General features: G+C 43.6%; 1 pseudogene; it reads left to right on the top strand.

Moving 5' to 3' along the window:
• Window positions 1-1,539: 1,539 nt before the first annotated feature.
• Window positions 1,540-7,940, top strand: LOC138589228 (uncharacterized; annotated as a pseudogene).
• Window positions 7,941-9,692: the final 1,752 nt, after the last annotated feature.

The raw sequence follows: 9,692 nt of genomic DNA, 5'->3' as shown, positions 1-9,692 counted from the left end.
GACCCTACCATGACGAATCAGACTTAGTTTATACTGCTCCAACTCGAGTGTTTTAAGTTCTGTCTCATGCCTCAGTTTTTCTACAGCCTATTTTTAATTCTCAACATGTTGCTGAATCCTACTGTGCTCCATCTGCAACAACAGAAGTTCCTTTTGCTGCTCAAAAGTTAAGCTAGAACTCAAACAAGCAAAACCAGAAACAGAACCAACAGGAGGTGCCATCAATTTGAGAACTCCATCTTCAAACAAATTAGCCTTCAAGATGGATTTTATGTTCTCCTTCATACGTTTATCACCAACATCCATTCTGAAGAGCTCTGCAATTTTCAAAAGCTGCTCTCGACTACAATGCTCCAAAACCTCCTCTGAAGGTGCTTTCAAAAAGTCCTCAACCCCTGCAATAACAAAACCAAGATGCTTAACCAAAAGAAAAACTACTACACTGCACAACACTTACAGGCAAAAGTATGCTATATAACATGAGCATTCAGACAGCCAAATTCACATCAAAACAAAGTCCGAGCCATTCCCACTAACTGCCTAACAAAAAACTAGCTAAACTCCCTCCCTAGTCTTCAGGGAGCTAATTGCGGTGGGTACTGATAGCCCGCTGGATGTCAAGGCAACCAAACTGGCGACCAGTCAGTTACCACGGATGTGCTCCCGAGACAACTGCTCTAGCCACGTTCACTACCACACTACAAATCCCCCCAAACGAGTTCCAAAGGGAAAACGTCCTTCAGCCTAACCAGGGAAGAAGCTCTGACAAAACTAAGTTCAATGTGTAATGGCTAACCTGTACTCAAAAGTTATCTAATTCCCCAAAGTACACACACACTACCTAAAATCAAACAACCTATAGTTCCAAATCACAAAAACAACACTGACAACATATAGGCTTAATTACTTACCACACATTATACCCATTTAAAGTGTCTTCCTGTAGTGATTTCAACATTTTCTTACAAACAGCAAACTCTGGACATGTGGTACCAACACACCAGAGACAAATCTCCACTGATTACACAGTTAAAATGACAAACTCACAAAGGGAAAACAGTGGGCAAAAGCACCACCCAAACTTACCAGGAACACTGGACGAGCCCCCATTTGTCACAGCCCGGCTCTTAGACTGCGACAAAAACGGGAGACACACGGGTATACTAATCAAAAAAGTAATTTATTCACAACACAAATAGACAAAACCAAAAAAAACATGTAGATATGAATAATCTGTAAAGTCAGTCTTGTGGGGTGTGGATGGGTGTAAATGTGTTGCATGGATGTTGTGGTGTTAAAACAAAGACGAACAAACAAAAGAGCAACGCAGAGGTGTGTGGTGATAGGAGGTCTGCCCAGAGACTGGCTGCTGCTGCTGCTCTGGCTTAAATACATGAGGCACACCTGGCCCAGGTGTGTCCCATTCTCCTGATTAGCCTGCAACCAGGTCTGCAGTCCTGGAGACAGCAGTAGAGCCTACCAAGTAGAGAGGCCATGACAAAAGGCATTGGAAAATTCCCAGGAGAAAGCAGCATACATATGTATCCATCTGCTGTCCCTATCGTGTACCCGTCACGCAGGATTCCATTCACGCTGAGAGACCGTCTGAAACAGGAGCTGGTCACAATGGAGAAAGATGGCATCATAATCAAAGTGACTGAACCCACTAAATTGGTTAATGGAATAGAAGTTGTGGAAAAGCCACACACAGGATGGCTTAGGGTGTGCCTAGATCCACGTGACCTCAATAAAGTCATTAATTAAAAGAGGCCACACTATCTGCTTCCCACACTCGATGACATCACCCCAAGGCTGGCCGGAGCCCAATATTTCAGTCTCTTGGATGTAGCTCGGGTTACTGGGCCATCATGCTGACGCATGAATCATCGCTCTTCACCACCTTCAACACTGCCTTTGGCAGGTACCGCTTCCTCCGTCTTCCCTTTGGAATTATATCAGCCCAGGACATATTTCAAATCGACGAGAAATATGAAGGATTGAATGGTGTAGTAGCCATAGTGGATGATATACCAGTTTATGGCAAAACCAAACAGGAGCACGACGCCAATCTCTATGCTATGCTGGAGTGTACGAGAGAACGAAAGGTGCCCCTGAACCCAGAGAAAAGTGTAATATGTGCAGCCAAGATATTTAGGCATCAACTCACATGCGAGGGGATCCAGCCTGACCCCCAAAAAAATCCAGGCAATCAAAGACATGCCCCCGCCAGAGAACAACGAATAGCTCAACACAATCCTCGGCATGGCAAATTATCTAGCCAGGTTTGCTCCACACTTGTCAGAGGTCAACGTACCACTACGTCAGCTCCTAAAGCAAGACTCAGAATTCACTTGGGACGCTAACCATGACACAGCTTTCCAGCAAATGAAAGACCTCATCACAAGAGAGCCAGGTCCCATACTTTGCTACTTTGACCCAGCCAAAGAACTGCGACTACAGGTGGACGCATCAAAGTATGGCGTGGGAGCAGTCTCGATGCAGGATGGCCGACCAGTCACATATGCCTCAAAGTCACTCACACCAACTGGGGTAAACTACACCTAAATAGAAAAAGAGCTTTTCACTGTGCTGTTTGGCTGTAAGCGTTTTCATGCTTACATGTATGGCAGGAAGGTCATCCTTGAGTCAGGCCACAAACCCCTCGAAGCCATACTAAAAAAAAAACAATCTCCAGTGCACCAGCATGCCTACAGCATATCGTCAACTGCAGCGATATGACATTGAGATCCAGCACCGCTCAGGGAAAGACATCCCTGTGGCAGACACATTGTTCAGGAAGCCACTGCTGGACTATGACAGCACACTAAGTGAAGGCATGGATCAGCAGATACACTCTGTCATGAACGGTTTACCAGTGAGTGACAGAAAGCTCACCTGAGAAAAAAAACACAACTGTGGAAGACCCCCACTCACCCTGCTGAAGCAGACAGTGCAGTTAGCTAGATAGCCAGAGGACAGGAGAAAATGTCCTTCCACCCTCCTAGACTATTGGAACTTCAGAGATGAAATAACGCAATACAATGGCATTCTTTTCAAAGGGGACAAAATCATAATACCCTCAGCCCTGAGAAGCAACATTGTAACTAAAGTTAATTAATGTATACAGTGATGTGGTGTGCATTCAAAGACGCTCCGTAACCAAGAGGACATACGAGAATGTGTTAGAACACGCAAGAGCTCGTCAGACAGCCACAGTAGTGCTGATTTTTTTCACATTGAATATTCACTTTGATAATCGGATATACATTTTTTAATACAAAATACAGTTCCAGAGAAACAACGGACCTCAATACACCTGGACAGACTTCAAAGCTTTTGTAACATCATGGGACTTCGAGCACTATTACCCACAAAGTAATGGGCTGGCCAAAAGAACTATGACAACTGCTTAATCCATACTGGAGAGCTGATCCCTATACCTGTACCTGCTTGAACACAGGAACAAACCAGTTGATGGGTTTAAGTCACCTGCACAGCTCCTTATGAGCCAACGCCTGCTTTCAGTACTTCCTATCACAAGCCAGCACCTGAAGCCTCGCTCAGCAAGCTGGAAGGTTGCACACACCAAAAGACAGGAGAGCCAAGCTCATCAAAAACTTTATTATGACTGCAGCACAAAGGTACTGCCAGCTCTCCAGCAAGGCAACAGCATCCGCTATCTGCAGGAGAACGGATTGTGGAAGCCTGCGGTCGTCATGCAGACACCGACCAGTCCTACATAATCCACACCTAATAAGCATTAAAGACCACCTCACAGCAGCTCATCCAGAGCCGGTTAGCAGGAGCACTGTTGCATAAAGACAGTCTGTGAACAAAACATCGGCAGAAAGCTCTGTAAGGGCTGACAGTAGACACCTCTGCTGACCACCAGATCAGGTCGTGTTGGCAAACCCAGGGACATTTTTGACCTGTGAATTTGTAAAGGGTGAAGGCTGATCGCTGCCCTAAAAAAAAAGAAGAAAAAAAGGAAAATGTATTGTTGCAACTATTAAGGTGTCGAAAACAAGCGCACCTCTACAGTGATGTCAGGTCACGGACACATCAGTTTTCAATTTGCTGATTAACCAGGAGGTGGGTTATATTCACAGATCCTATAAATGTTTGTTGTACACGTTTTTCAGTGACAAAACAATTAAATGAAAGAAAAGAGTACTACTGATTCTGTCTGTAAAGAATGAAAAGACGAAAAGTCTATTGTTTTGCATGACAAATCTGGAGACAAAAAAGAAGAAGAATGTCCGAGAACAGCCGTCTAAGGAAAAAGAGATCTTCGATCCACTCATCTGTAACAAAGGTACTAAAGAAGATTGATGATGAACTTACTAAACCAAGCTTTTTAGTCTTAATCCTGTTAAAAACGCCAGTGATATCAAAGCACTCAGATATTTATATGATAACTGAAATACAGATTCGAAGTCTGGCTGCAATGGGAGTAGTTAGTGACATTTACGGAACTCTGCTGTGCCCTATTCTGATGAAACTCATACCTGAAGAGATAACTCTGGAGTTTAGTAAACAAGTTGAAGAGGATGATGTCTGGAAAGTTGAGGAACTGATTAACTTAATTCAAAGACAAGTGGACAGCCGAGAGCACACTGCAAGCATGACCAGGAGTGCAAAGGAGAGCACAAGTAAGGAACGTGAAAAAGAAACCCATGGCACATGGGAAATGTGCAATAAAAGACTAAATATGATGACAACATCTGCTCTGAACACTTCAATTCAAATGGACAGACAATTTTGTTTTGTTTGTGAGAAACATGATCACCTGTCTAAACAATGTAATGAAATGTCTATGCCTGAAAAACGAGAGAAGTTGAAAAAACACAGTAGAAGTTTTGTGTGTTTTGGAACCAGACATGTTGCCAAAGATTGCTACACAAAAGGTATTTCATGAAAAAAATATAATCGACGACACCACAGAGCCCTCTGTTCCTAAGATGGAGAGGAAATGACAAAGGAAAAAGATCGGATATATGTAGTGATTTCTGTGTCTCCAAGTGAATCAAAACGAGAAACAGTGCTCCTCCAGACCACTACAGTCTGGATAGAAACTCCTGTGAAAAGACAACTCACTCGCTGTCTGTTTGATGGAGGCAGCCAGCATAGCTTTGTGCGTCAAGATATATCTCGTGCACTAAACCTTCCCAAAATAGGCAAAGAGACTTTAAAGCTACACACATTTGGCTCAGATAAACCACAAAATGTAACTTAATGAAGTAAAAATAAAATTTAGCAATATCAGAACTGGCCAAAGTGTAGATGTAGACGTATTAGAAACTCTTCTTCCATCAAAAATTACGCAGAGATCTGGAGCTTAAAGGTATGTAACTGGCTGACACTGCAGTGAGTGGGATGGAGACGCAAGAACTGGGAGTCTTAATTGGAGGAGATCAATACTGGGAAATAGTTTTCCGTAAAAACAGAACGCCTCTCTCAATCGCTGGTTGCGCTGGACAGTAAATTTGGATGGCTTATCCAAGGAACTGTAGCCATGTTAAATATAACCTCAGACCCACAAATGTTGGAGCTCTTCATGTGAGTGTGGGACTGGAGGACTTTTTATGATAAATACAGGGAAGTTATTCAGGACTATATCAGTCAGGGCATAGTGGAACGTGTTGAAAAGACTGTAACTGACAACAAAGTTTATTATCTCCCCCAGTCATTAATGAGGAGCGCTTAACAACTAAGCTCAGAGTAGCGTTTGATGCTTCTTCACATGCTACTGGTTGTCCATCGCTGAACGATTGCTTGATGACAGGCCCTAATCTGAATCTTGAGTTACTCAGCATACTGTTGAAGTTTAGACAGCACAGAGTGGCTTTTATGGCTGATATCACAAAAGCCTTTTTGCAGATTTCTATACAAGAGAAAGACAGGGATGTATTAAGATTTCTCTGCAGTGATGATTTTCCAAAACAACATGAAGAAGTAGATATATCTATTATGCGCATAACCAGAGTACCATTTGGCGCATCCCCCAGTCCCTTTCTCCTGACAGCGACTATTAGACATCACTTGAGAAAATATCAGTGTCCTACTGTAACATCTACACTTGGTAAGTGTTTGTATGTAGATGACTTGATTTGTAGTTCACCAAGTGTACAAGAAGCCACCAGCTTATCAATGCAACAAAAATGATTTTGCAAGATGCAGGAATTAATCTGTGAAAATGGAGCACAAACTCTGACTCTCAAACTTAAAAACCTGTTGAACGAGACAAAGGAAAACACAGTAACTGGAAATGTGGGGGAAAAAAATTTGAAGGAAAAAGTACTGTGTTAAAAGTTCTTGGATTGATGTGGAGAACGGAGCAGGATGACTTAGTCTATGATTCGAGGAGCCTGATGGACTTTTTGGAAGGATAAAGGAATACCAAAAGAGGCGTGTTACAAGCAGCTGCACGGATATTTGATCCAATTGGATTTCTTTCCCCATTTACCAGGGTGAAATGTCTTTTCCAACAAATGTGGGAACATGGACTTGAATTCGACAGTGAGCTGATCCGGAAAATATTCACAGCGCTTCACTTTTTCCACATTTTGTTATGTTATAGCCTTATTCCAAAATGGATTAAATTCATTTTTTTCCTCAAAATTAAACACCCCATTATGACAACGTGAAAAAAGTTTTTTTGAGATTTTTGCAAATTTATTGGAAATAAAAAACTAAGAAATCACATGAACATAAGTATTCACAGCCTTTGTCATGAAGCTCAAAATTTAGCTCAGGTGCATCCTGTTTCCACTGATCATCCTTGAGAAGTTCCTGCAGCTTAATTGGAGTCCACCTGTGGTAAATTCAGTTGATTGGACATGATTTGGAAAGGCACACACCTGTCTATATAAGGTCCCACACTTGACAGTGCATGTCAGAGCACAAACCAAGCATCAAATCAAAGGAATTGTCTGTAGACTTTTGAGACAGGATTGTCTCGAGGCACAAATCTGGGGAAGGGTACAGAAAAAATTCTGCTGCTTTGAAGGTCCCAATGAGCACAGTACACCTCCATCATCTGTAAATGGAAGTAGTTCGGAACCACCAGGACTCTTCCTAGAGCTGGCCGGCCGTCTAAACTGAGCGATCAGGGGCCCTAGTCAGGGAGGTGAACAATAACCCGATGGTCACTCTGTCTACAGCTACAGCGTTCCTCTGTGGATAGAGGACAACCGTCCAGAAGGACAACGATCTCTGCAGCAATCCACCAATCAGGCCTGTATGGTAGAGTGGCCAGACAGAAGCCACTCCTTAGTAAAAAGCACATGGCAGCCCACCTGGAGTTTGCCAAAATGCACCTGAAGGACTCTCAGACCATGAGAAACAAAATTCTCTGGTCTGATGAGACAGAGATTGAAACCTTTGGCGTTAATGCCAGGCGTCATGTTTGGAGGAAACCAGGCACAGCCCCTCACCAGGCCAATACCATCCCTACAGTGAAGCATGGTGGTGGCAGCATCATGCTGTGGGGATGTTTTGCAGCACCAGGAACTGGGAAACTAGTCAGGATAGAGGGAAAGATGAATGCAGCAATGTACAGAGACATCCTGGACAAAGACCTGCTCCAGAGCGCTCTTGACCTCAGACTGGGGCGACGGTTCATCTTTCAGCAGGACAACGACCCTAAGCACACATCCAAGATATCAAAGGAGTGGCTTCAGGACAACTCTGTGAATGTCCTTGAGTGGCCCAGCCAGAGCCCAGACTTGAATCCGATTGAACATCTCTGGAGAGATCTGAAAATGGCTGTGCACCGACGCTTCCCATCCAACTTGATGGAGCTTGAGAGGTGCTGCAAAGAGGAATGGGCGAAACTGCCAAAAGAGAGGTATGCCAAGCTTGTGGCATCATATTCAAAAAGACTTGAGGCTGTAATTGCTGCCAAAGCTGATCAACAAAGTATTGAGCAAAGGCTGTGAATACTTATGCACATGTGATTTCTTAGTTTTTTATTTTTAATAAGTTTGCTAAAGTTTCATGTTGTCATAATGGGGTGTTGTATGTAGAATTTTGAAGGGGGAAAATGAATTTATTCCATTTTGGAATAAGGCTGTAACATAACAAAATGTGGAAAAAGTGAAACGCTGATGTTAGTGAGTGATTAATTCTCGTCCCATCACCTTTACCCACTCAGATAGTGAAGAGCCTGTCCCTCTTACTCCCTCCCATTTTTTTATTAGGAGGAAGATTATAAACAGCCAATAACATCTTTGGCTAACTTTATCAGTTAAACATTAGCATAACACCAGTTACATGAGACTGAAAGACATCCTCCGGTCTAGTGCGCATGCGGACTGATACACATACACCAGGTGACATCACAGTAATGATCACTGTGCTAGGCACACTATAAAAAATATAATACCATTACATTACATCACCCTTTCTTTCAGTCTTTTAGACATGTTGCAAAATGTACACCAGCCAATCTTTTGCCACTGTTTATAGTCCAACTCAAAATAAATGCTCAATTATATAAACCTCTGTGACAAAACATACATTTACTCACACATTTATCGTTGTGATTTAACACATCAACACAACATTTTCAACAGACTTGCAACCTTCACACTGGTCAGCTGAACACCAGCATTTTAACAGTAATTTGTGGAATATTCTCCTAGGTGATCCGGGTGGACTACCAGTCACCAACATAGCTGCAGTGGATTATTCTGCCACTCAATGCAGACTATGCACTAACTCCTAAACATACTCTCCGTACCGGTCTGGTGGTTTCACAACTCTGCCGCTGGATGTCATGCGAGTCACAGTCACTGGAGATGTAACAGGAAGGGGATTTGCATCAGGACCGGGCGAGTTAAGCTCTCCATCGCTCCCTATATCTTCCCCCTCACCCTTCTGGGAAGTCTCTGGAACGCTGCGGAGAGGTCTCAGATGATGGCGATTCCTGCGTAGTAAACCATTTTCGGTCTGGACCAAGTATGACCTGGGTGTGTTGTACTGCTTAACGACTGAAGCTGTCTTTGTCCAGCCTTTTTCATTGTCCAACTTCACAGCAACACTGGTTCCAGGCTGGAGGTCTCGTAGGGGTTTGACGTTATTCCTATCGTTGAAGGCCCGCCTGTAGCTCTGCTTCATCCTCTCATCGAGCTGTCTCACATGCTGGAGATCTGGCCATTTGGGTCGCAGAGCAGCCTCCAGTGTAGGAACCGTGGTACGGATTTGCTTGCCAAGCATGAGCTGAGCTGGGCTCACGCCTGTGGCTTGAAGGGGGGTTGCTCTGTAGACCATGAGGGCTGAGAACGGATTAGTTTGCTTCAGGATCCATTTAGCTGTCTGCACAGCTCTTTCAGCCTCCCCGTTGGCTTGAGTGTAATGAGGGCTGGATGTGATATGTCTGAAATCGTACTCCTTAGAGAACTGCATGAAAACTGAAAATTGGGGGCCATTGTCTGTAACAAGTTCATTTGGGCACCCCCATCTAGCAAAAATGTTCTTCAGCTTAGCTCTCGTGGTCTCCCCTGATATATCACTGAGGTTGGCTACTTCTATGTATCGTGAAAAATAGTCTACGAATACCAGGTAGTTTTGTTTATTCAGCTCACATATGTCGGCTGCCACTCTTTCCCACGGGCGACTGGGTAGCGAGGTAGTCACCAGTGGTTCTCTTTTCTGTGTTGGTTCGGACTCCTGACACTCTTTACATGAGC

The sequence above is a fragment of the Semicossyphus pulcher genome, unplaced genomic scaffold (genome assembly GCF_022749685.1).
Source record: "Semicossyphus pulcher isolate SPU_LCO1_2020_fin unplaced genomic scaffold, fSemPul1.0.p SCAF_13, whole genome shotgun sequence".
NCBI classification, from domain to species: Eukaryota; Metazoa; Chordata; class Actinopteri; order Labriformes; family Labridae; genus Semicossyphus; species Semicossyphus pulcher.
Note: the sequence above shows the minus strand (reverse complement) of the source record. Positions and strands in the feature narration are given on the sequence as shown.